Source organism: Equus caballus, chromosome 24, assembly GCF_041296265.1.
Source record: "Equus caballus isolate H_3958 breed thoroughbred chromosome 24, TB-T2T, whole genome shotgun sequence".
In the NCBI taxonomy this organism is placed as follows: Eukaryota; Metazoa; Chordata; class Mammalia; order Perissodactyla; family Equidae; genus Equus; species Equus caballus.
In genome coordinates this window covers 51510752-51535879 of record NC_091707.1, presented here as the reverse complement: position 1 = coordinate 51535879, position 25128 = coordinate 51510752, and the positions used below count along the sequence as shown (strand labels likewise).

The 25128-nt window shown below is 53.2% G+C and overlaps 1 protein-coding gene across 2 annotated transcripts in view; it reads right to left on the bottom strand.

Moving 5' to 3' along the window:
* BDKRB2 (bradykinin receptor B2) overlaps positions 1–18486 on the bottom strand; it is a 29157-nt gene extending 10671 nt beyond the window's left edge. The window contains exon 1 of one of the 2 annotated variants that reach the window (XM_070250329.1): positions 18131–18486. The gene's annotated coding sequence lies outside the window, so the exon portion shown is untranslated. The remainder of the gene's footprint in view (positions 1–18130) is intronic. The other variant, XM_001489272.5, reaches the window with a different exon arrangement.
* Between the last annotated feature and the right edge of the window lie 6642 nt (positions 18487–25128).

Genomic DNA, 25128 nt, shown 5'->3' with positions numbered 1-25128 from the left:
GGGTTAGGAGGAGTCCCTTCCACGTGGCCTGCTGTCCAGCTCGCAGACCCAGCTCAGGGTTCCAGACGCTGATTCCACAGCTGGATGGAGAGACCAGCTGTCACTGGGACATCACCTGCCTGCCAATCCAGGGGGACCCCTGAGACTGTGCAGTTCTGTCCTCTGCGGAGGGTGGGTACTCTCCTTCGTATCCCCTCCCTCAGTAACAGCCGCTTGTGTGTGTGTGTGTGTGTGTGTGTGTGTGTGTGTGGGCACATCTGTCCCATTATATTGCGTCTCCTCATGGGAGGACCTGCCTCGTTGGCTCTTTCCACCCTCCTCTGTGCCTGCGACTATATCGTGTGCATCTTAGCATCTAGTCTCTTGAAAAACTTTTGCCCCATAGGTAAGTGCAATCTCTCAGACCACCAGCAAGATGGAGTCAAGGACAGAGATGGAAAGACCGAGGTCTCCTGGACCCCAGCCCAGAACCCTTTCCCGGACCCCTCTCCAGAATAAATGTTCCCTTTAAAATCTGATTGACATGATTACCAAGTAAGGATGCTGTTTCTAGACAGTCACGAAGGTAAACTTCAGGTCACAGTAAATACTGGGGATCAGGACGGGCAATGGGGCCTCATGCCTACCAGCCTCAATGGCAGGGAGAAGTGTGGCCTGAGCCCAGAGTTCCCAAGGAGCCATGTACAAGGCCAAAACTGTCTCGGGGGAAGGATGGGGTTCTTGGAAGCCAACCTCCATTCCAGGAACTCCTGGAGAGAGCTGGGTCGGAAGCTCCAGTTCAGCCCAGACACGTGCATGGGGCCCTTCCGGCATCTGGACACTTTCTGGGCCTGGGATGTTTTGGAAATATTTATGGGGGGACTCAGGGAGCCTGAGAAGCCTAGTGCCTCCCCCATGCTGCTCTCTGCAGGGGACAAGGCACGCCTGCCTGACTCTGCCACCCTCAGACACCCCGGGCGCTTGTCTTAGTCTTTATCTCTTTCCTGTTTATTATGGGCAGGGGATTCTGTCCTGCGTGTTTTGTTTCTTTTCCCCACCTTGGGTTTTGTGGTTTTAATGAATGAGCGATTTCATCTGACGTCTTAACACCACTCCTTCCCCTTAAAAAAATAACATCTCCCTTTTTGTTTTAAAAGATAATGTAACTGTAGCCAGGGAGCCAGGCAAAGAAAGTGGTACCGAGGATCTGATAAAAACTAACATCCTCTGTTGAGTGTTTTGCAGACAGAAATTTTGAGGAAGAGCCTGACCTTCCGTCCCCGTTATAATCTCGTTGCGATCTTAAATTCTCCTCCTCTGGGAGGGACCAAGCTGCCATTTTCCGATCATGTGCTGTATGTAGTAGTATGCATATGTGCCACACATGTGCCACGGGACATACGTGGTTACACAGTAAGACCCAATCTCCCGCCTTTTTCTTGACTACGCATTCATGGACTTCCTTCTGATCTAACGATAGACGGGCCCCCACACCCCTTCCCGGGGAGACACCGCTTTGGGAGAGAGCCCCAGTGTTCTCCATTGCCTGTGCAGGTGATAAACCTTTCTCCGCCTACTTATTCTTTCCTTGTGCCTCTCGGCTCCACACTCACCAGGAGACGACCCACTGAATTCAGTTATATAACCACAGCAAAGAGCATTTAAAAATACTAAATCTCCAAGTTCCATCCCTAAACACAGCTCTTTTCGTAACCACATTTAACCATCCTTTCATCTCTGGTTTTAAATGGAATATCACATCAAGGGAATTTTTCCCTCTTGTTCCATGGTTTTTCATAACACCTTTAAAAAATGCATCGTATTTGTTCATTGTTGTATCATTAACCATTCCTTTATTCCAATCCCTTTGCATGGAATATATTTTCATGGTGTCCGAGCCACGGTGACCACTCCCGTCCCCCAAGGATGTTTCTTACGTTCCCATCACCTCCGCCTTTGCTGGGGCTGCCCCTCTGCCTGAGCGCCCTCCTGCCCTTCTGCCTGTTGAAGTCGAGACCGGCTCAGTTATGACCCTTCTGTGGAGCCTCCAGAGGGCCCTGCGACGGTCAGTTTTATGTGTATCTTGGCGAAGCTACAGCCCCCAGTTATTCAATCCAGCGCTGCTCTAGGTGTTACTGCAGATGAGATTCAAGTCGATAATCTGTTGAATTTAAGCGAGAGAGATTATCCTGGACCATCTGGGTGGGCCTGATTCAATCAGATGACAGGCCTTAAGAGCAGAGGGTTTCCCAGAAGAAGAAGAAGAAATTCCACTTGTAAACAGCAGTTTGAGTCCATGCCTGAGAGTTCCAGCCTGCCCTTCCTGACAGCCTTCTGGATGGATTTTGTACTTGCCTAGCCAGCCCCTTATAATCACATAAGCCAGTTCCTCCCAATAAACCTCTTAATACATGTCTCCTTCTCCGATTGAACACCCTCGAGCAGTGGCGTTCTCTTCCTCCTCTGCCCACCCCTCTTCTCCGTGATGTTTAGTTAGAGCACGTCTGTCAGAGGCGCATGTGTTACTTCTTCCTTTTTCTGTTGCGTGCCTAACCCCTAGTACGTGCCCCAAAAATGATCGTTGATTGACCAATAGAGGGCAAGACGATCGTTAGTTCTCTTTTTCTCCCCAGCAGACACATTTGCAGGGCAGAGCAATGGGAAATGAAAGGACTCACTGTGTGCCCCACCCGCTACATCCTTAAGAACACACTGTGGTGGATGCATCCTTATTCCCATGTTACAGATAAGAAGGCAGAGGCTTGGCAAAGCAGCCCGAGATGGTTCAGGCTCACACAGCTAGCCAGGGGCAAGGCCGGGATTCAAACCCGGGTCTGGCCGAGTCCAGATCCCAAGTCTTTTCTCTTGCACCAGATCCTCTCCCACCTGGCAAAGCTCCTGGTGCAGGACACCCCCACGGGGCAGTTGAGGGCTTGACTGAGCTTGTAGGCCTGGCTGTCCCCAGCCCGGAGCGGGTGCTGCGGCTTCATGGCTCAAGGGAAGAAGCTCCGTGCAGGTGGCTGCCACTCAGACCAGGGCTTGGCCGGCTGCCTGGGGGCGGCTGCGGGGTCAATGCGGGGCTGAGAATCGCCACCCCCCGACCCCAGCCTTGGTCACTGGGATGCTTTGGTGACGTGGGTTTTCTGGGGCAGACAACCTCCAAGTCTCTCAGTCTCACCAGCTACCTTTGGTTTGGGCTTGAGCAGAGCTTGGAAGGCAGGCTGTTGAGGAGCAACCACAGTGTGTGTGTGTGTGCGTGCACACGCGTGTGTGAATGTGGAAGAGCGTGGGCTGGGTGTCTGGGGACGTCCCCAAGGGGTTGGAATGACAAGGGACCTGGGGTTTCATGACTGAGATTCAACCAGGTCAGAATCCCAGCTCTAACCCTTGCTAGCTGTGTAGAACCTTGGACAGGCAGCGGAAGCCCTCAGGGCCTCGGTGTCTTCATCTGTCAAATGGGAATGCTAGGAGCACCCACTCTGTGGGGTCAAAGAATGGGGCGCCCTTACAACAATGCTTGACACACTTTTGCTGCTCTGTAAACGTCAGGGTTCCCTCTCTCTCTGCTCTATATGAGGTTTCTACACACAGTTTTATTGGAGGAAAGAGTTGTGCTGCTTAAAAAGAAAGTGATCAACCTAGCCCCAACCTCTCTTACAGAGAGGGAAACTGAGGCTCAGAGAGGTGATTAGATGTCTAAAGCCACTCAGTACATGACAGCCTACAAGAAGAGCAAGGCCTTGCCTGATTCCTGCTGGAGGGGCATTTTAGGGGTCTGGTCGCAGCCAGAGGTGACCGGGGGTCTGGAGGCACTCAGGGGTCCAGGGTCCTTGGGGAACACTGCTCGAGGGGCTGTCTTAATTGAAGCCTGGGATTCTTGTAGCAGGCATATCCCCCTTTCCTTCTTCCTCCATCCTTGGAAACTCTTCCCGGGTGGGCCTGACAGGATCCTGGGATGACAGGGTGGGAAGGGCTCTTAGATACGATTTCATCAGACCCCCTCATGTTACAGAAATGGACGTGGAGGCCCAGAGATGGTGGACATTCTCCTAGGACACACAGCCAGTTAGTGGCAGAGGTCAACCTGGAACTCATGTCCTGGAATCCTGATACCCAGGCCACCCGCTCCTTTTTATCATCCTACAGCTGCCCCCAACCCGTGTGGAAGACTGAGCTGTGTGCTAACATTGTCCGATTGTGAACATGTTTAAAAACCCAAACCTCATACCTCCAGCCCGTGCAAATGTGTGTGGGGGGTGGCGCACACCAAAACCTGAAGAGCAGCTGCCTTTGCGTGACTATAAAGATGTCCTCCTCCCTCTTTCCTGGATGTTCCAGGGTTTCTATCATGAGCATGTAAATCATTTATAATGAGAGGCAATAGAAATCCTTGGCAGAGAACAAAACCAAAGACCACGGAAGAAAGGAAGGCTGCGGGTCCAGAGGGAGTGTGTTTTCCAGAAAAGCAATTCCTCGGGAACAGCTCGGGTTTGGTCTTTCTACCGCAGACTCTCCAGCTCCCTGAAGGTCCATGGTGGCCCGGGGGTCGTGCTGGCCCCGGTGGGGTGGGAGGAGAGGGCAGCTGGCCAGGGGCCTCCGCCACATGCAGGCGTGTGCCGTGACCTGTCTTCCCAACCAGCTCAGTTTACAAAACACGGAGGAGGAAGACAGAGTAAACAGAGACGGAGCCTCCAGCCAGCTGCAGAGGACAAACAACGCTTCGCGGCACGAAGTGGTTTGGGTCCTACCCAAGGCGCGTGCAGAGGAGCAGTGAGGAACACCGAATCTGGGGCAGGGGGAGCTTGTCCCTTCCTGCACATGGTGACCTCTGGGGTCTAAAGGACCCCACAACATGCCCTTGGCTCTGAAGGGACCTATACCATTGCCCTTTCACCTCCTGTGAATGGCCTTCCTGCCCATTTCTTCATTCATTCATTCAACAAACTTCTATTCCCTGTTTGTTTGCCATGCTCAGTGTGAAATTAGGGGGGAACAGCACAGACATGGTGGGCAGGACAAAGAGAACTTGGACCTCAAACCACATCCTAGCACCATCCTTCAGGGATTGTCTCAAGTGTCACCTCCTCTGAGAAGCCTTCCCTGACCTCTCAGCCAGCAGAGATCCCTCCCTTGTCTGAGACTCTATAGCAAAGAAGTGGACGGAGCCTTGTCTGGGGGTCAGAGCCCTGGGTTCTAGTTCTGCCTTGGCACTGAGTACTGGTGTGACCTTGGATGAATGCCTCGACATCTCTGGGCCTGCATTCCTCCTTGAGAGAGAGAGGGGTTGTAAGACACGATTCTGGAGACCTTTGCACAACCATGTCCCTAAAGAGGAAATGAGGTGTCATGGGGAGTGGTGAGCTCCCCAGTCTGAGAAGCATGCAAGCAGAGGCAATGGGATCAACACACTGCATTTCCAGGGGTTCATCTCCTCACTCCTTGGCATCCAAAGGCTCTTATGGAGCAGGGTGGAATGAGTCAGTCTCAGCCATTTCCCCTTCACCGGGTGTGGCGCAGCAGAGGTATCTCCCTGGATCCCTGCCCAGCTCCCTGAAGCTTCCAAGGATCCCAAGTCCCGGCCCCGTTCTGTCAGGCCTGCCCGAGTCAAAGCCACAGTCAAGTCAAAGCCCTGCCCCGGCCACGTGACCACCGCCCTCTGCCCAGTTCCAAGGCAGGAGGTGGAGGAGGTGGAGCCCCTTGGAATGCAGGGAGTCAACCTTCAGAATTCCAGAGCGCTGGGTTCTGCCAATGTCAGGTCTTTTCTAGAAAGGAGTAGGGGGCGGGCAGCACGTTTTTTAAAGTTGATCTGCAGAAGAATGGACGTCGAATCTCCCAGGACTGGAGAAGCAGGGAGGTGGGGAAAAGCACAGGCATTCGCATCGTGCCCGGACTCGGGAGCCAGGCAAACCTGGGCCGTGTCTTGGCTTTGTCTGGCAGGATGAGCTGGGGCAGGCGTCTTGGTAAAACGGGAATCACTCCCCTGCAGAGGGTATTGTGAAGACTGGTGACAATGTGAAAAGTGCCTGCAGAATAAATGTACTTTGTTTGCACCTTTCTAAGCGCATTACAGATAATCCTCTGCAGGGTAGGGAGTAGTGGTATCGTCCCTGTTGTCCAGATGAGCAAACTGAGGTACAGCCAGCAGTGGAGTTAGGATTTGAACCAGGCAGAAAAAAGCCAGGTATTTTTTAGTTATTCTTAGGGAGAGTTTTGATTGCATAAACAAGCAGACAGGTGATAAGTACATGAAATTCCATGAGCTTATCGCCCAGCTCCGATAGTCGCCAGCTCACGGTCAACCTTGTTTCTTCCATGCCAAAACCCGCCCCACCCCTCATGGAAGGTTTGACACAGATCTCACACGCCTGTCCTTCAATCTATAAATGTTCCAGGGTGCATCTCTAAAGGATAAGGACTCTTTTCAAAAAGTATAGCCACACACCCATTATCACACCGAAAAGAACCTAACAATCACTCCTGATGAGCACGGACTGTCCAGGCGGGCTGCCAGTTTCCAATGGTCTCGTACATTTCATGCTATTTTTTTTACTGTTATTTTCGTGAATCAGAACCTGACTTATTTACATACTAAGTTGGTTGGTATGTCTCTTAAGTCTCTTTTCCTCTAGAGCTTTTCCTGGCATCTCTCACTCTGTCTTTTCTCCCTTCCAATTTACTCGTTAATGAATCCTGGTGGGTTGTTCTGTGCCCCCCCACAGCCTGGAGCTGTGCTGTCCAATGGCAATATACTGTGAGCCACGGAACAATTGCACATTTTCTAGTAGCCACATTAAAAAAAGGAAAAAGAAATCAGGCTAAACTAATTTTAATAATATATTTTTCACCCAGTATATCTAAAATATAATTTCAACATGTAATCAATAATCAGTGCTTATACTTCACCCATTCAACCAGATTATGAGTCCCTACTATGTTCCAGCCACCAAGACACGATAATAGCTTCAGTTTTTGAGGGCTTACGATGATTGCCAAGCAGCATTCCAAATGCTTTCCATGAATTAATGCATGTAATCCACATCCATCGCAGATGGAGATGTTACTATCCCCATTCTGCAGATGGGAAAGCAGAGGCATTGGGAGGTGAAGTGACTTGTCTAGAGACACACCGCTGATAACTGGTGGAGCTGGGTTTTGAGCCCTGGAACCTCACTGCATTGTCTCTCTTTATAGTGTGACTATAGTGGCAATGAGAGCTGGCACCTGCCCTCAGTTGTCTCCCAGGTGGTGGGGAGTTATGCCCAAGGGTGTGGGGCATGGGAGGTTTCCTGGGGGAGCCTCTATCCCGTCCACACACACCAGGCCATCTCAACTGTACAGCTTTTATGTAGAGACCTCATCTTCTTGGCTTCTCCACTAGGATGCCTGACAGCTGAAGCAGGATGTTGTTGGGCTATGACTGGTGCCATCCCTCTGGCTGGGTTGAGGGAGTTGGCAAAGCTAAATCTGGAGGCAGGGAGCCAGGGGGGAGCCAGGCGGGAGAGATGATGGCGCCAGAGATGGGGGGGGGGGTGCAGGGAGGGAGTGAGGGAGGGAGGGGTTTATGGAGGGAGGGGGAGATGGAAGGAGGGGGAGATGGAGAGGGGGAGATGCAGGGAGGGGGTGGTGGGGGGAGGGAGAGACGGGGGAGGGGGATGGGGGGAGGGGGAGCTGCAGGGAGGGGATTCCAGAGAGGGTGAAGTGAGGGCTGAGCAGGGTTGATCAGTGGCCTTGATGGGGTAGGCAGGGGGCATGGAGCAGGGGAGGGCGGCACTCTGGGTCCTGTGTTGGAACCTCCACCTGCAGGATCTCAGGTGGTCCCTACGTCCTCAGAAGGCGGACAGGAAACCTCAGTAGTTCCTCTTGTTCCCAACCTCTGCTGCTCCTAAAGCCAAGATGTCAGCTTCCTTCCACGTCTGCCTTTTTTTCATTCTTTTCTTTTTTGCCGATTCACAGCACTCCGGGGTCTATCTGTCCTGGTGTGGAAACTTGTGCTCAAGGGACAAATTCTCGGGACTCACCAATAAGCCCCTGGCATAGGGTAGCTTCCCAGTAAAGATTTTTTCAGTTAATACTCCCAGGGTCCCCTTGACTGCTCGCAGGAAGAAGAGTGGAACTGGAGTCTTTTGCTCCCTCTGTCCTGCCCTTTGCCCTGGGGGTCTCTGGACAAGGGTGGGCTTCGTGGGCAGACTGACAGGAGACAGAGGCAGTGGTGAGCTGGCAAATGTTAACAACTGGCTCTCTGGGGACAAAAGCTCTGATTTGTAGCCTTTGCAGATTTCCGTGGTGTAAGTATTCCCACCATGGCTGATTTCAAGTCCAGTGTGACATGTCAGTGAGCTCACAAATTTCCTGACAATGTAATAATTGTCTCTAGGACCCTGGGCCCCAGCACACCATAGCCATGGGACTACCTCCCTGCCCACTCCCCACTCTACACAGGACAGGAGCCCTTCTAACTCCTGTTCATCCTTCAGATCCAGCTTAATGTCACCTCCTCCAGGAGGCCTTCCCAGGCCCCATGGAGTCCTTTCTGCAGAAAGGCCCCCAGCCCCTGTGCTCCCGTTATGAATGGTTCTCAGCACACTTTATGTAAACAGCTCACTTAACAGTCTTTCTCCCTGCCAGGCTGAGAGCTCTGTGACCGCCCCAAATGGCTCTGTCGTCCCCTCCACTGTATCTTCTCCTCCTAGCACTGGGCCTGGCCCATGGCAGGTGCTCAGGGAATATTTGCTGAAAGGATAAATAATATAATGATGAGGATGATGTTGACAGCAAATGCACATATCATCTGCCATATGCCAGCTCTGTTCTGAGCACATAAATATTAACTCATTTAATGCTCACAACAACTGCAGGCAGGCACTGACATCCCCATTTTACAGACAAGGAAACTGAGCCTCAGCAAAACTCAGCAGCAGAGCCAGGCCTGGGACGCTGTGCTAACTGCTCGCAGGTCCTTGGGCCTCCCTCCGTCCTGTAAGAAGGGGGAGCTCACGGCATCGTCCTCATTTCAATAAACAGCAACACGGGCTCAGATTCCAGCAAGAGGCTTGTCACAGTTCAGGTAAAGGGCCTGGGACAAGGCCATCGGCTATTAAGTGAGCAGATGGGGTAGGATTCGAACTCATGTTTCTCAAAAGCAGAAGTGCTTTGTAAACTGCCAAGTACCACAGACATGTCAGAGCCATAGAATTTTCGAGCGGAAGAATCGTGCCATTTAGAGAGTTTTTTAGTCCAACCCTCACTTAACAGGTAAGGAAACTAAAGTTCTGAGAGGGAGATGACCCGTCCTAAATCCTGCACGAATGTCCTGGCCCCACTCCTCCGCACTTGCCACCACCCCACCATGCCGATTACTTAGCAGCAATGGGCACTGCACTTTACAGTTTATGCGAGGGCGGTCTGCGCATCGGTGCTCTCCCTGATCCTCACAACTGTCCTGAGAAGGGCCTGTTATGCCTATTTTCACACGAGGGACCTGAGGCTCAGAGAAGTGATTCTTCCAAGGTCATAGACTCAAAGCGGGGACCCGGGTAACCACTCACAAAGCCATCAGAGGGAGGAAAAGAACCAAGAAAGAGCCGAGTTGTTCTTGGTCAAGTGTATAAGGCAGATCTCCCTGGAGGGGCCTGGAGGTTGGGGCTCAGGAAGGGCTCATGAACCTCCCCCCCGACCCCCGTCTGCCGGCACCTATGGGGCTGCTCTCTCAGAGCCCAGGGGCTTCTTACTAACATGATCTGTCCCTCTTTGGGGTTCCCACAAAGGTGCCCTGGTGGCCAAATGCCAGCCAGGGGCCAGGGCTGCCGGGAGGGCTGGGGTGACAGACAGACCTGGCTCGACCCCAGCTCCTCACTTCTCTCTGAAGCTCCACTTCCTCAGTGGCAAGTTGGGGATAGTCATAGTGCCCCCTGTCGGGCGTCGTGAGATGAAATGAGCGAGGGGGTCAGACACCTAGCCCAGGGGCTGGCACCCAGCCGGCGTCCACCCCTGGCAGCTGCCATCAGAGTTGTTATTGTTGCTGTTACTATTATGGTTATTATTAGACTACCCTGGGCCACTGACTCAGCATGTGCCTTTGGGCAGGTGGCTTTCCCTCTGCCAGCCTCAGTTTCCATCTGTAGGGCAAGGAGTAGGTGATGACACAGGTTATTTTGCAAGGTCCTTCCAGCCTGGACAGTCTGTGATTGGCACCTTTCTAAATCTGTCCATTCTGATGCCAGGATGGGTCTCACATTGTAGCAACTTTCTATTAATACGTATTCTAGTCATTGCTGTTTGCACGTGCATGCATACACACACACACACATGCAGACACACACAGGTGTGCACTTCTTTTTCTTTACGCCCATCCTGACTTCCGCATGGTCAGTCCTTTGAGCATAGGGCAGAATCTTGCTTCTCTGAATCCCCTGTCCTGGCGCAACAGAGCTGCTCATTGAATGTTTGTGGAATTGCATTGCTCTTTGCAGTGGTGAGTTCCCTGTCACTGGAGGTATTCAAGTAAAGTCTGGCAATGTTTTTGGTGTATTTGGACCGAGATTCTTTAAATTCTATGAATTTAAGCACTAGGACTATATATGGCTGCCCCATCCAACACCAGAGCCCCCTTCATCCCTCGGCCTTTCGGGTTCAAGACACATATATTAAATTTGTATGATTCAAAGGTACTGGAGTGTATGTCAGGAGAGTCACAGATCTGCTCTCCCTTAATTCTCCAAGCAACACTGTAAGAGGAGTACACTGGGTGTGACCTCATTCAATTTCAGGGTGAAAAATGAACTTCAGAGAGGTCACCACCACCCCCCAGAAGGCCACCCAGCTGTGAAGTGCAGAGTTCAGCCTCAGACCACCCAAAGCGTGCACTTATTCTATCCCATCTGACTTGCTTCTTGGGGCGGGGGGCCCGGGAGGGGTGAGGAAAGAAGGGGGAAGCATGGTTATCTCTACTGTGCCACCCTGCAGAGGGTCCGTGGTTTCAGCCCAGCTGGCAAGGGGTCTTGTGACCTGGTCCAGGGCTCAGAGGCCTTTGCAGATCGTGCCTGGGAGCGCAGATAAAGGGGTTTATCATTTCTGGCGCTAAAGGAAGTGGAAAATTCCTGTTTCCCAAGCAGGGCTTCAAGAAGAATTTCTGACATGCAGGAGCTTGCCTAGCCCCCTTGTATTTCACAGTTTGGGGACCAGAAACAAAAGCCTCTGAGATGCCCCACCTGGCCCACTGTGCCTCTGTGCCAGGCAGAGGCCCTGCTCCAAGCCTGCTGTGGGGTAAGTGGGGCCATGGTTCTGTGTCTCTGCTTCCTGCCAGGTCCCTTAACCTCTCCGAGCCTCTGTTTCCTTCTCCACGAAACGGGATGGGTTATTGTAGGTGCTCACTCAATATCAGGGGCACTATGAGTAGGAGTTGGCGTCTGATGCGATGCTAGCACCCCGTCTCCAGCCTCCGGCTGCCTGGCTCGATTCCTGTAGGCAGCTCTGGAGCCAAGACAACGTGAGAACGATCTGGTCTGCAGGTGTTTCCTGGGCCAGCCACAGACAGAGGGGCAGGCGGATAGTAGCTTGGATGTCTTCTCTGATTAGGCTCAAGCAGGAGAGGGCTGAGTAGCTCCCCAACTTGTCTCCAGAAAATTCCATTTTTGGATAATTCGGCAAAGCAAATCAAGAATGTAGAAAATGCCCTTTCCTTTTTGCTTGGGATTTCTGAAAATAGTCAAAAGGAAGAGAAAAGCCTTGTGCATGGAGATGCTCATCATCATTTAGAAGAGGAAAATAAGAAAAGCTGAGACTTTTAGGACAGGGTACTTGTTAAATATGTGAAAATGATGCTCCAAAGAGTTCATCAAAAAAGAGAATACTTCTGACATCATGTCAAGTGGGAGTAAAAGCTGGGCGCTGAACTGTATATACAACATGATAAGAAAAAATCTGGAAGGCAAGATACCAGATTATCACTGGTAGTGGCTGCCTTTGAGCCTGGGATCCCGGGTTGCTTTTGTGTTTTTTAATTCTTTGTGGTAGCCTCCAGTTTTTCTCTGAAGAACATGTATTACTTTGGTAATGAAAATATTTAAGTAAGCCAAGTGTTTTCTCCTGTTTGTTTAAGAATCGGGGATGAATTATGGGTTAGCTTACGTAAGAAAAATAATCAGCCAACTCATGCTCAAAGAAAGGACCTGCTTATGTGAAAACTGGTAAATAAATGCGTAATCATGTTTTCATTGAAAACAAAATGTTCAGAATATTCGAACTGTTTCTTCAATGATTTCCTGTTTTCCTCAACCACCCATGCTGAGCAGGTGGATCCAGTGGGGACAGTGGGGCCGTGGGGACAGCGCCCAGAGGAGTTGCTGTCGAGGGAAACTCTGGGAAGACGGGATTTCCTGCCGGGCTGCAAAAGCCACTTGTCACAAGGTTCAGACTGATTTTCTGAATTTGGTGTCCCAGTGAAACAAAGGAAAAGGACAGAGAAAATCCTTCCCCAGCCTCTGATCTTGATTTCCATTCACGCCTCTGTCCCCTGGGTTATGCTGTTGAGTGACTCTTTTCCTGATGGATGAGGAACTTTCACATGGAGTGTGTCTCACTCGTGAAGGGCCACTCTGAGTCGCAACCTGTTTCTCCCCTAAGTCTGCAGACGCTCCTCTGTTGGGTTTGATGCATTTGCCGCTGTGGAAAACCTGCAGCCAGCCTGACTTTTCTTTCTTTATATGTTTCCTTGGTCCCCCCACTTCTGGTTTATCTGGCTGCTTCACCTTGCCACCCTCTTAGGCCACGCTAAGTCCAGCCAGCTCTGGCCTGTGAGGCCAACCTGCTGTGTAAGGAAAGAGCCTGGACGAGGAGTTGCACGGGTGCCATTCAGATCCCAGCTCTGCCATTTATTAGCAGCGTGGCTTTAAGCGAGTGGCCCCCACTCTGAGCCTGGGCACTCCCCCTCGAAGGACTAGGAGCATTCTCTCCAGGGGGCAGAGGTGCGGTGAGGACCCAGTGGGATCACCCTGGCATCCAGGATCTCATTAGCCATTGGCTCCCTTTCTTGCCTCGGGAGTAACTGTCACCTGCTCTTCCCCCAGATCCAGGGATTGTCCTGTGAGGTGACTGCCCCCGGTGCCCCCACCTCCACCCCCTTGGCCACAGGCACCACAGTCCAAACAGACTCTCAGGAGACATTCCCAGGCCACTTGTGAGGAAAGTCCCTGAGGCTGATATTTATCCTCACGGTAAACACACATGTCCACTGCCCGGGGCGTGCAAGGCGTCCCAGCCAGACGAGTTAGCACCCAGCTGGGGCTTTGGGACTCTGCCCCAGCAGGGGAAGCGCCCCCGCTCAGGGTTCAGGCTCCCACCAGCATCCCTGCGGTTGGCTTCCGAAGAAGCAGCAGGAGGAGGAGTAAGAGAAGAAGCAGAAAAGGGAGAAGGAGGGGGAAGAGTGGGGACGGGGCCGAGGCACCATGGACCCGAGAGTCCATCTCTCCAGGAGCCCCGATACATTTCACAAGTCCCCTATTTTCCATTGCTGTGGCTGCCACAAAGGCTGTGTGAGGACCCCCTTGTCTGCAGGACCTTTCCCCGGTGTAAGCATACCTGGACCAGGTGTCCACACCCTTTTCCCACCTGGTCTGACTTTTCACCTCCCCTGTCATGTTCTTGCATTCTAGCCATTCATTTCTGGACATTTCTGGGCAGAAGGGACCCTAGAAGCCCCTTCTCTCACCCCTCGATTTACTAACAGGCAAAGTGGGCTCCAGAGAGGGGGACACTTGCGCCAGGTGCAGCCGAGAGGTGACGTCCCTCCCACCCCCGGGCTTCCTGGGAGGCAGCGCCCGTGCTGAGAAGGTGCAATTGCAGGGGTTCTGGAAGGACCCCAGTGACCTCCCCTCCGCAGTCAGGTGTCACCCCGCAGGCGTATTCCATGTGCACAGTAGATGGCGCTTCCCAGAACTTTGAGGTCCAAACCTGCCTCCAGGAGAGCTGGGCTGGGAGCCGCCTGAGGCCCCGAGTTCTCAGGGAGGGGGCCTCTGTCTGTGCCCGAGACGAGGTGGGAGGGGGCAGTGATGGAGCCCCGGGAGGGGTTTGGGGGCTGTGAGGACAGAGGTCTGGGAGGGTGGGCAGGGACAAGTTTGCTCCCCTCAGAGAGCCCCTTGCTAAGGCAGTTTGTCTCAAAGTGTGGACGGAGGTCCCCTGCTTCTAAGTCCCTGGAGATATTGGCAAGTCCTGGGGCACCCAGTCATCTCAGCGGGAGTCCCAAGGGAGGCCCCAGCGTCAACATGGGGGACCAACACCCGGGTGACTCGGATGTACAACAGAGTTTGAAAATGGCTGGTCTTCCCCCTTGAGGCCACATCCGCCCTGGAGTAGGCCACTTGGGGAACCCGCAGGAAAGAGGAGGAGACATGGCATCACGGGTGCAAATGACCGCAATAACAACCACAGGAGCGCTGCAGCTGCTCCAGGGCCTGGCACTCTACAGTTTACAACCCCTCATGAGACATCCGGCGCAGGCACTGCTGATTTTCAGATTCGGACCCATGAGGCTCAGAGAAGCAAAGTGACTTGCCTTAGTTTGCTCAGCTAGCTAGAGGGTTTGGGTCTGGGTCTGGAAGTCAGCTCTCTGCGCCCCACCTCACAGCGCTCCACGGGCCACAGGGATCAGAGAGGCCGCGAGGTGTTGGGGGTGGGTGGGGCGGAAACCTAAAATCTGAGCCCCTAAGGGAGGTATGACAGGGCTCCTGCTGTCGCCGCCCAGAGATGCACGGCCTGGGAACATGAGCATCATGGGGGTGCCCTTTCTTTTCCCAGGAACCCCAAAACCACAGCGGCCCCGCTGCAGGACACAGACAACCCTTCTGGTAGACACAGGCTCTTGTTCCTGTCCCCGTAGGCCATCCCTCCGCTGGGTGGGCACCTGTGGGAACCTAGCACCTGCTTGCCCCCCATCAGCACCGTCTGAGTTAAACCTCGCCAGGGTCCTAGAAACAGGAATGACTATTCCCATTGTACAGCTGAGAAAACCGAGGCTCAGAGAGCAGCTCTAGCCAGGAAAGCATCAGGATTTGAACCTGGAGCTCATGTTTGTTCCACCCTGCTTTGTATTCTGATGATTTTTTGGGAGGTTCACATTATTCTAGCCTCCAGAACCCCACAGATCCCACTTTGATGACAGAGTCAAAGAAACAGCTGACTTCGTGGGTTTGTTGTGGAAAGCTTGTTTTGATTAAGGAGCTGTGGATGTTTAGCTCAGGGAGGACCAATAAGGACCAGACTTACTCAGGGCAACTCCGAGAAATAGAAAGCGGACCGTCGCTCAGGGGGAGTGGAGTTTAGCTTCAGTCTAAGGAGGGACTTTTTTGTGTTTTTGTTTTTTGTTTTTTTTGGAGGAAGATTAGCCCTCAGCTAACTACTGCCAGTCCTCCTCTTTTTGCTGAGGAAGCCTGGCTCTGAGCTAACATCCGTGCCCATCTTCCTCTAGTTTATACGTGGGACGCCTACCACAGCATGGCTGCCAAGCAGTGCCATGTCCGCACCCGGGATCCGAACCAGCGAACCCCGGGCCGCTGAGAAGCGGAACGTGCGAACTTAACCGCTGCGCCACCTGGCCGGCCCCCTAAGGAGGGACTTTTTAACGGTAGAACTCTCCCGAAATAGAGCAGCTGGCCTTGTAAGGTAGTGAGCTCTCCATCTCCGGAAGCATGTGCACTGAGACACTCAGGGGTCAGGGCGTCCCTGGACCGGGTGGGTATTGGAAGTGACGCATTCAGGGTATCAAGTCTTAGTAAGTTCTGACCATTTGACTCATGGCCCTGAGATGCTCACGTGCCTTCTGATCTGCTCTGTGTGGCTTTTTTTTTTTTTTAAATAGACTTTGTTTTTTAGGGCAGTTTTAGATTCACAGAAAAATTGAGTGAAAAGTACAGAGATTTCCCCTATACCTCCTGCCTTCACACACACATAATCTCCCCCGCTATCAACATCCCGCATCAGAGAGGTATATTTATTACAACCAATGAACCTACAGGGACACGTCGTTATCACCCAGGTCCGCAGGGTGCACCAGAGTTCATTCTTTGTGTTGCGTGTTCTGTGGGTTTGCACAAATGTGTAACGACACGTATCCACCATGACAGTATCATCCAGAATCATTTCATTGCCCTGAAAATCCTCTGTGCTCCACCTGTTCATCCTTCTGTCCCCTAACCCCTGGCAACCACTGGTCTTTTACTGTCTCCATAGTTTTGCCTTTTCCAGAATGTCACATAATTGGAATCACAGTATGTAGCCTTCTCAGATAGGTTTCTTCCACTTAGTAGTATGCTCTGTGTGCTTTTAGTATCTGCTACGTGACCAATATTCATTTATCCATCCATCCATCCACCCACCCATCCATCCATCCACCCAACCATTCAGTCATTCAACAAACACTGACCAGTGTCCTCTTTGTGCTGGCTGCCATTCTCAGTGCAGAGGAGGCAGCCACGAAGGCACAGACGAGAACCCTATTTTCATTCTGAAAACCAGAGTGCCCTGGTGGGCCAGCAGGGCATCTCCCCTGCCTGGGGTGGCCTCTCCCTGACCACCTGGTGAGAAGGGAGCCCTCAGCTTTCCCCTCGCACCCCTCTGAACTTTTAATCTGAATGCAGTCACCATATTAGCTGAGACCACGTGGCCCAGCTATTTCCCCTGCTTGGTGCCCTTGGCCAGCGTCTCCTGAATTCCACCTAATCCCCAGTCCTCAGTCTCACCATCCAGGCTCAGTCAATCAATCGAACCTCCCATGTTGACTGGTGACGGGGCCCGAGTCCCATTGAGGTTGAGGCATTTTCCTGGAGGTTGAGCAAATGGTTTTGCTGAGGTTCCGTCCCTGCCCTGAGACTCGGTTTCCTCATCTGTACCACGAGGGGCTTGGAGCACACAGTTGCGAGGGTTTTGTGAATTCAGAGCCAAGCTGGAATGATACCCGGGGGTCCTGCCTGGGGAGCCAGCACATGCTTATTTTCAATGTTTGCCAAAACTCCTTCTCCCGGCTATTCCCTAGCCGCCCCCCGACTCCGGCCCCAGGCAGGGAAAAACAGCAAATCCTTCCTTCCAGCTTGTGGGGCTCCCAGTTTCGGAATGTTGTCATCACCCAGCATCACCATCGTCTCTCGCTCAGAGAAGGACTAAGAGGTGGGTTGGCCCAGGGGGCCCCGCTGTCCACACCTGGGCCAGAGCTCCTACATCCTGCACCCGCGGGAGCCACAGGCAACCTGTGACTCAGGGAGGCACATTCTAACCTGCCCAGGAGAGCAACACCCATCGCCCACCCAGCCCAGGCTCATGACACTCCCTGCCCTCAGCTGCTCTAATAATCGTTACCATTTATCGAGCACCGACTGCATATGCGGCGCTTCACAGGCATGAACCCGTTTCTATCTTTGCAACCACCCTGCCAGGTCATCTTTATGGCTCAGGAAACAGGGAGAAAATAATTTGCTCAAAAATGTTACCCAGGGGACGAGAGCAGAGCTGGGATTCCGACCCAGGGCCGGATGCAAAGCCTGTGCTCTGAACCAGCACACCTTTTATCCTTCCGACCCGGACAGCCAGGTCTGAGACAGGAGGGACGAGAAGCGTGAGCTGACATTTACAAACCTCCTCCCGGCTGCAGTCTGATCTAACCCCCGCCACCCCAGGGAGCAGGCGAGCAGAGTACTCTGCAGACAAACTGAGGCTCAGAGAGGTTAAGTAACTTGTCCCGCCTCACACAGGGCCCGTGAGTGGCAGAGCCATGAGTGAAAAGCTAGATTCCAGCCTCTAAACCCCACGCCCACCCCGGCTGTACCACACGTGCTCCTTGCTGCTTTAGTCCGAGGCGTCCACCCCGAATCTATAAAAATCAAATCACTAAGTCGCTCACACAAGTACACACATGCTGTCTGTCACCTCGATTCAGGAAGAAGACAAACATAGAACAAACAGGACAACTCCTCTTTCCAGTCACTTGTCAGGATGAGGGAAGGAAGGGAACTTTCCACAAACTCCCCGGGACCCGAGGAAAACTTCTCCCCCAGCCCAGGAATCGGCCCCTGTGACACCCACCTGCCAGCCCTCCCTCGGCGCTGGGACCTGCTGTCCTCTGGCAAAAGTGAGGCGGTGGCTGGACCAGCCCCTGCCCAGCACCTACCTTGTCTGAAGCAAGCCGCGCGCCGGTCTCGGTTCCTCCCTTGGTTCAGCGGGGCCACCCGACGTCCCTGCCCCTCTGAGAAGCCGCCAGAGACGAGCGGAGCTGGAGTGGCAGCGGGAACAGCTCATCTTTCAAGGGCTGGGCGGTGATGTCATAGCCCTCCTGAGCACTTCCTCCCTCCACCTCCAGCCTGGCCCCGCGGTCCTGCCCAGTGCCGAGCCAGCGGGCTGCAGTGTCTAGGACCCAGGGCTGCAAAGTCCAGGTGGAGTGGCTGCAGCCGCTCAGGGCTCTGCCTGGAGAGTTTGGTGAGCCACACGGAAGGTTTCCAGATTAGCCCAAGCACTGTTCTATTGTGTAGACCGGCAGCTGCCCACTAGAGCCTCGGAGTGGCTATTGTGTCATGTCCTCTGCTGCCGGTCGGCCAGTCCTGGATTTCAGTCCCAGAGCTGTCACTTTCCTGGCTGAGGACCTTGGCAAGTTGCTTAACCTCTCTGAGCTGTGAAATGGAGCTGATGGTGACAAATCTCTGGGGGGGTGTGGTAAGGATTGACAACCGCCTGCCACGGATGTAACTCTTCCTCTGTGTCAGGCACTTTCCTAAGCACATAAATCCATCAACTTGCTAATCCTCACAGGAACCAGGCGGTCTGGCTCCAAGGTCCGTGTTCTTAACCACTACGCTATCCCCTTTCTCAATTAGATGAAATAGTGGCTGTGGCTAGTGGATGAGTAGCAGGTGGCTCCTAAATACTAGTTTTCTTCCTTCTGGCAATGAGGTAGGTGGCTGGCCCACTCCATATGTTAATAAAATTGTCCAATATAACGTGTATTGCCACCATTATTTTCCCTACATGATTGTTTTGTGTCTGAGTGTAGGTGCAAACAGCGGGCATTTACACGGAAGATGCACACAGACAGTGGGCAGGAGGAGCTCTGATTGTTTTTTTTTTATGCTGTGTATGCCTCCCGTGGGGTGACGGTGACAGAAACTCAGAGACACCTTCAGAGAATGAGTATCCTTCCCGGTCCTGTTTTCTGGCGACGGTTAAGTGTGCGTGTCCCACGGAGACACAACCATTTCTCTGGGGGTGTTTGGCTGTGGTCTCCTGCCCCTTCAACCCTGATCAGCTTTCTTGCCTTCACTCTGGAGACTTACTGACAATCCGCAGCACTCAACTCTCTCAGAAGCTTAGAGGCTGGAAAGCGCAGGGGCTTCAAACACTTTTTTAAAAAGCCTTAAGCCTTTCCTTCAAAAGAGAGCAGATGAAGTGGGCCTGGTGGATTGGGGAATGGACAGGGAGGCTGGAACCCCACCTGCTGTCTCCTGTTCCCCTGTATCTTCTCTGACCCAAGTCTACGAACCAGTGATGGGGTCTAATTCCATCAACATAGAGATGGGGAAACTGAGTCCCAGAAAGGTTTGTGGGGAGGCCCAAGATCTGGGCCTGGCTTGGCTGTGAACTGGTTGCATAGACTTCAGTAAAGTCCGTTCCCCGACCGGGGTGTCTCTGCTGACTCCTCTGCACACGCCATTGAGGCTCTTTAATCTGCAGGTTCTGACTTCCCAGGTGGGGACGGGCCTCTGTGGACAGGCTTCCCAGAGTCCATGAGCCCTCTAATGGTATATGGGACTGTGTGTCTGTGCTTCCTCCAGCGGAGAGGATCTGTGGCTTTCATCGAATTATTGAAGGGGTCTCCTATGATCCGAAGCTTGTGGAGACCCATCAGGACAGACAGAGACCTCATGGAGTCCCTTCCAGCCCAGACGTTCTAGGGTTCCACATCTATGAGAGGAGGATCCTCAAAAATCTGAATCCAAGGTCGATGATTCTGTAAATACCGTTGACTGACAGAGCTTCAAAAGGCGTCCATCCGTCCATCCATCTACACACTTCTCCATCCACGACTGTAATATAGCTTTTTTAAAAAAAGATGTCTTGACCCAGTGTTGGAGTCCTGGCTGGAGGCTGGTCAGCTCTCGAGCAGCTGTTTGCAGTCTAATCACTTCCCTTATCAGACTCTCACACTCTGGTCCCGAATCTGCAACCGCCCTAATCACCCCAAGGCTGGGTACCTCATCACTATGGACAGCCCCTAGACCTGGAACTTGAAAAATTATTCAAATTAGCCAATCCTCAGGGAGTCTGAGAAACCAGTTTCCCATACATAAGCGGCTGCCTACAGCACCAGCTTGCTGTTCACCTCTCCCCAGGTGCACCCCTGTATGGCCCTGCCTGGAAGCCTTCTCTCTTTTGGAACTAAAGTAACAAAAAGTTTTGCCTTTCATCTATCCAAGTGCCATTGTATTGTGTCCTGCTATCAAAAGAATCTTCAAATCAAATCTTATAAAACAATTACCCACTCTTCCATTCACCTACACTTCTATCTACCCATTCATTCATCTACCCACTCACCCACTCACCTGTCTATTCACTCATCCATCCATCCATCCAGGCATGTATGCATTGATCCACCCACCCATCCACTCATATATCAGGCATCCACATAGCTGGCTGTGCATTGTTAGGCAAAAGTGAATGAATCAGACCCACTCATGCCTAGGAGGAGCCTGTCACTGAGGTCAGTGCCCTGCCTAGGGGCAGAGCCAGGGTGGGGAACCATTTCAAAAGGAAGCTCCTTATGGACTCAGTAACAACCCACACTAATTAATATCTCCATTAGCATGTCTTTCGTACTTCATTTTTGTTATGAGAAAATTTGGCTAAACCCTTCCTGCAAAATCTCCTTAGCCACTGACTAATACCCGTCCCCATTCAGCCCTGCCAGGACTCCGGGCCTCAGCCAGCTCAGCTGCATTCAGTGGGATCACGTTATTCCTGTATAACCCTGACGGCCTTCCACCAAGCCAGGGCGTCTTTCTGTGGCGTGCTAAGAACCTGCCCTCCTGCCCTCTGGCCTCTCCAGCTTCACGTCCAGTCCCTAAGCTTCAGCCACATGGAACCACCCAAGGCTCCTGAACGTGGCAGGATGGCTCTTGACTCTGGACCTTTGCATGTGCTGTGATCTCTGCCTGGAGCTCCCTTCCTTTGTGTCCACTTGGTGACTCCTGCCCTTCTCTTAGGAGGCTGCTCAGGAGCCCTTCCTGATGCGTCTGGTAGGGCTCTGTGTCTTGTCAGCACTCAGCAGCCTGACTGCCTCCCACTGCAGCCCCACTGGATGTGAACTCCAGGAGGCAGGGACTGCTGTCTGACTTATTGCTATTTATTTCCTAGCACATCGTAGGCACCCTGTGAACACCTGCTGATGGAATGAAGACAAAACCCAGCCTATGAGAAAAATCCAACTCCTTGGGGTGAAGAAAAGACCAAACAAGACAGAATAGCACAAAAGCAGACTATAGATGTGTATGCTCACATTTGTTTATGCATGTCTGCCCCTCCACCCCAGCGTTTCAGAACATTCTCTCCAAATGTCTGTGTGTGAGGCTTAGGTCCTCAACCCCCCGGCAAGGCCATTGTCCATCGGTCTCCAGGCGTGGGCTGAGCTTTTGTCCAGAGCTCCACATCCTGACCGGAAAGCCACCCCCTCTTCTCTGTTCCACACGCCCCAGACGGACGGGTCCTGGAAAACTGGAAGGCGGGACCAGAAGGTAAGTCTGACTTTGATTATAGCAAAACATGTGCAAAGCCTGTAGTTTGACTGGTTGGCGCCAACACCCACACTTGTGGACCCTGCAGAGCACATCCCCACTGCTGTGCAACCCTCTCCGTCCTGCCTCTGTCCCACCCCGCAGGCCTCCTGTGCAGCCCTGTGTTGCTCCAAGTAAAGGAAAATAAAAAATTTAATTTTTAATTAAATCAGCACTCATCTTACCATTCATCTTTATATTGCTCAACGCCAATACCAGCGCATTTAACCCCTACGCGAAATCACCAAAACGACACAATTCACGTGTCACAGCTTGATACGTGCCTGTGCAATTTGTTCTTACCAGAACAGTGGAAACACGGCAGAAGACAAACTCGTCTGGAAAAATTTGTATTTAACCTCTCGATAGGAGCATTTCCCCCACAGTTTCTGTCCGACTTGGCTTTCCCCCACAACCCCCTCCTCCGATTCCAGGAGGGAGTGAACCCCTCACTGTTCCTGGGGCAAAGACGGCCGGAGGGGCTGGGACAGGGCCTTGGGGGGAGGCCAGTCCTGCCTCCGTCCCTCTGTCCGTCTCCCTGCTGCCCTGGGAGATGGGTGGGGGGACGTGGTCCTGTGGGGCTGGCAGATCATTGATCACCCCAGGTTTGGCGGGAACCAGCCCTTGGTCTGCCAGTCAGCCTGGTCACGCTTCCTAACGCTGTCCTTGGCCGCCGGCTGTCGCCGGTAGGCCTTGAGAGGTGGTGACTCACTTCCTGCTGCGGGGGGTGGGGGTTGGGGGGCTTCCAAGGCTGGGAAGTCCTCAGGAGAGGAACCGAGGCTGGTTCCTGGCATCCCTTGGTCCTCTCCCGGGACTGACTGCTGAGACAGGATCCCCCGGGAGCCGGCTCCACCCGCAGGGTCCTCGAACCCCTCACCGAACCTGGGACCCCCTATTCCTGTCCTAGCCTTGGCACCCAGCTGTCTGGTTAACCAGCTTGGAGCCCCCCAGGCAGGCACAGTGCCCGGGCCTCTCCTCTCCCCTTCCCACTCCCTCCTTGTCATCTCCATCAGAAAACCCAGGCTGGGGAGGGAAGTCCCTGCAGGGGGCGGTGGAGTTGGGATTTGATGGGGTCTGCTGTAGCTTCTCCTCAAAGGACTTGCGGAGGCCGGGAGGAAGCTGCAGTGATTGGCTGGAATGTTTGGAGCTGTGAAGGAAAGGGGAGCAGGAAGGACATCAAATTGCCCTCCTCCTCCCATCCCAGATCGGGGCTCCATCCCTTGGCCACCAGTGGTGGTACGGTGGGCCTGGTGCTCGGGCAAGACACAGCAGGGAGGGCTTGGCACCTGGAACAGCCCCCTGCATGACCTGGCTGTGTCCACCTGTCCTGTCTGTCTACCAGTCGGCCCCTTGGCCACCTAAGTCTGTGGCCCACTGCACCTCTGATCTGGGCTCACACTGCGCTCTGCTACGCTGTTCCCTCACCTGGATTCCTTTCCCCTCAGCTCTGCACGCCCACTCCCATTGCTCTCTAGCGCAGCACGGTGCCTCTGCTCCAGAAGCCCCCCTCCTCTCTGAGCTCACGGGTACAGTCGCTCACTTTCTGTCTGTGTTCTGCAACAGCCCCATGACTCGTCTTCCTTTAGGGCTATGGGGCCAGGTCCTCTTGTACCCGAGTCATTTCTTAGTGCGGTGGCTCCGCACATGTGACTCTAACTGCCTTGTCCATCAGTTCCCTTTCCTAACACGGAAACAATAACTCCTGCCTTGCAGATTGTGAAACTCAGAAAAGATGATTGAGGCAGGGACAGCAGAGCGACAGGCACAAGGCAGGGGTGGACGCAGAGGTACCAACCTTGACTTCAAGCCCGGTGCTGCCATCACAAGTGGCACAAACTTGGGCACGAACCCCAGGTTCCTCGTGGTAAAATGGGGGTTTCAACAAATCCACCATAGGTGGCCGAGGGGGAATTTGGGTCACGCTCAGCCCTCACCAAATTGTTCCTCTCTTCTCGGCGTGTGGACCATAAGCACGCTCCCTTCCATCCTTTTTAAAAAATTGAGGTGAAATTCACATAACATAAAATTAGCCATTTTAAAGCTTGCTGTCTGGTATCACTTGGTGCATTCGCAGTTTTCTGCAGCCGTCACTTCCGTGGACAGAGCACATTGGTTTACGCGGTCATCAGCTGATGGGCATTTGGGCTGGCATGAATAAGGCTGCCATGAACATTCAGGTACAAGTATTTGTTTAGTCCCTGTTTCCAGTTCTTTTGGGTAAATACCCAGAAGCGGAATTGCTGGGTCCTGTGGTGACTGTTACCCTTTCTGAGGAACAGCCAGACCGTTTTCCCAGCAGCTGCACCAGCAGCATCCCCCTTCTGGCTTCCTCCACACTCACAGGTTCCAACACTCAGCCCGCTGATGCTGTTGGGAGGGAAGGACATTGACCCGGGGGCCATTTGACCCACTCAGCGGTCAGTCCTTCATCACCATCACCTCAGCATCCTTTTCACCCCAAATTGGTTAGAGTATTTTACATTTGCTGAGATGCATTCCCATGTGCTACTTGTTTGAACGTTGCCATGAGGCAGAGAGGTTGAGGAACCTGCCTGAGGGCCCCCAGCGAAAGACGGCCGAGTTGGAGGGGGAATCCAGGCCTGGGTGATGGCAAGCTCCTGCCGGAGTCTCCCTCTCCCAGTGGATCGCAGGCAAGTCAGGCTCCCCCGGGAGCTGTCTGCCCTCCACCCGTTTCTTCCCAGGCCGGGCTTCAGTTAGGTTCTGATTGAGCCCCAACCCAAATGCTCGGGCCTCCCTGGGAGAGAGAAACACAACATTCTGGGCTGCATTCCTCTGCCCAGGGTGACGTCACTTGATCCACAGGCTGGGGCCTCAAGCCAAGTGCGCTTCACTGTTGAGTAACTCCCCTCTGGTTCACCTTCAGGTTGGTTTTGCAAATGCAGCCCCCGCAGCTCCCAGCCTCCACCAGAGCCTTCAGGGGACAGCTCACCTCAAGGCGCCCCAAGGTCAGTCAAAGTCAGTCACAGCCACCCTCTGGCAAAGCGCAATCAGCCAGGCTCCTAAGAGCTGAGCGCCTTGCTCTAGCCAGGCGCTGCTAGGCAGGTTACAGGTGGCACTTCCAATGGGCATGGACAGCTCCCAGGTGGGAGTCATTGCGCACGTCCCCAGTGAGGAAACTGAAGCTCCCATGAGCTCACATGCATGTCCCCGCGGGGACTACCCGCCTGGACCCAGCCTCTCTCCCTGGTCATTGCAGAGGCCCCAGTTGTTTTCCCACTTCCTCTCTGGCCCCTCCCACCCTTCTTCCTCACAGCTGCTGGAGGGGTCTTATCTGAATTTAAAAACTTAAAAGAAAATTTGCACACAGTGGAGTTTGCTGGTCGTGGTG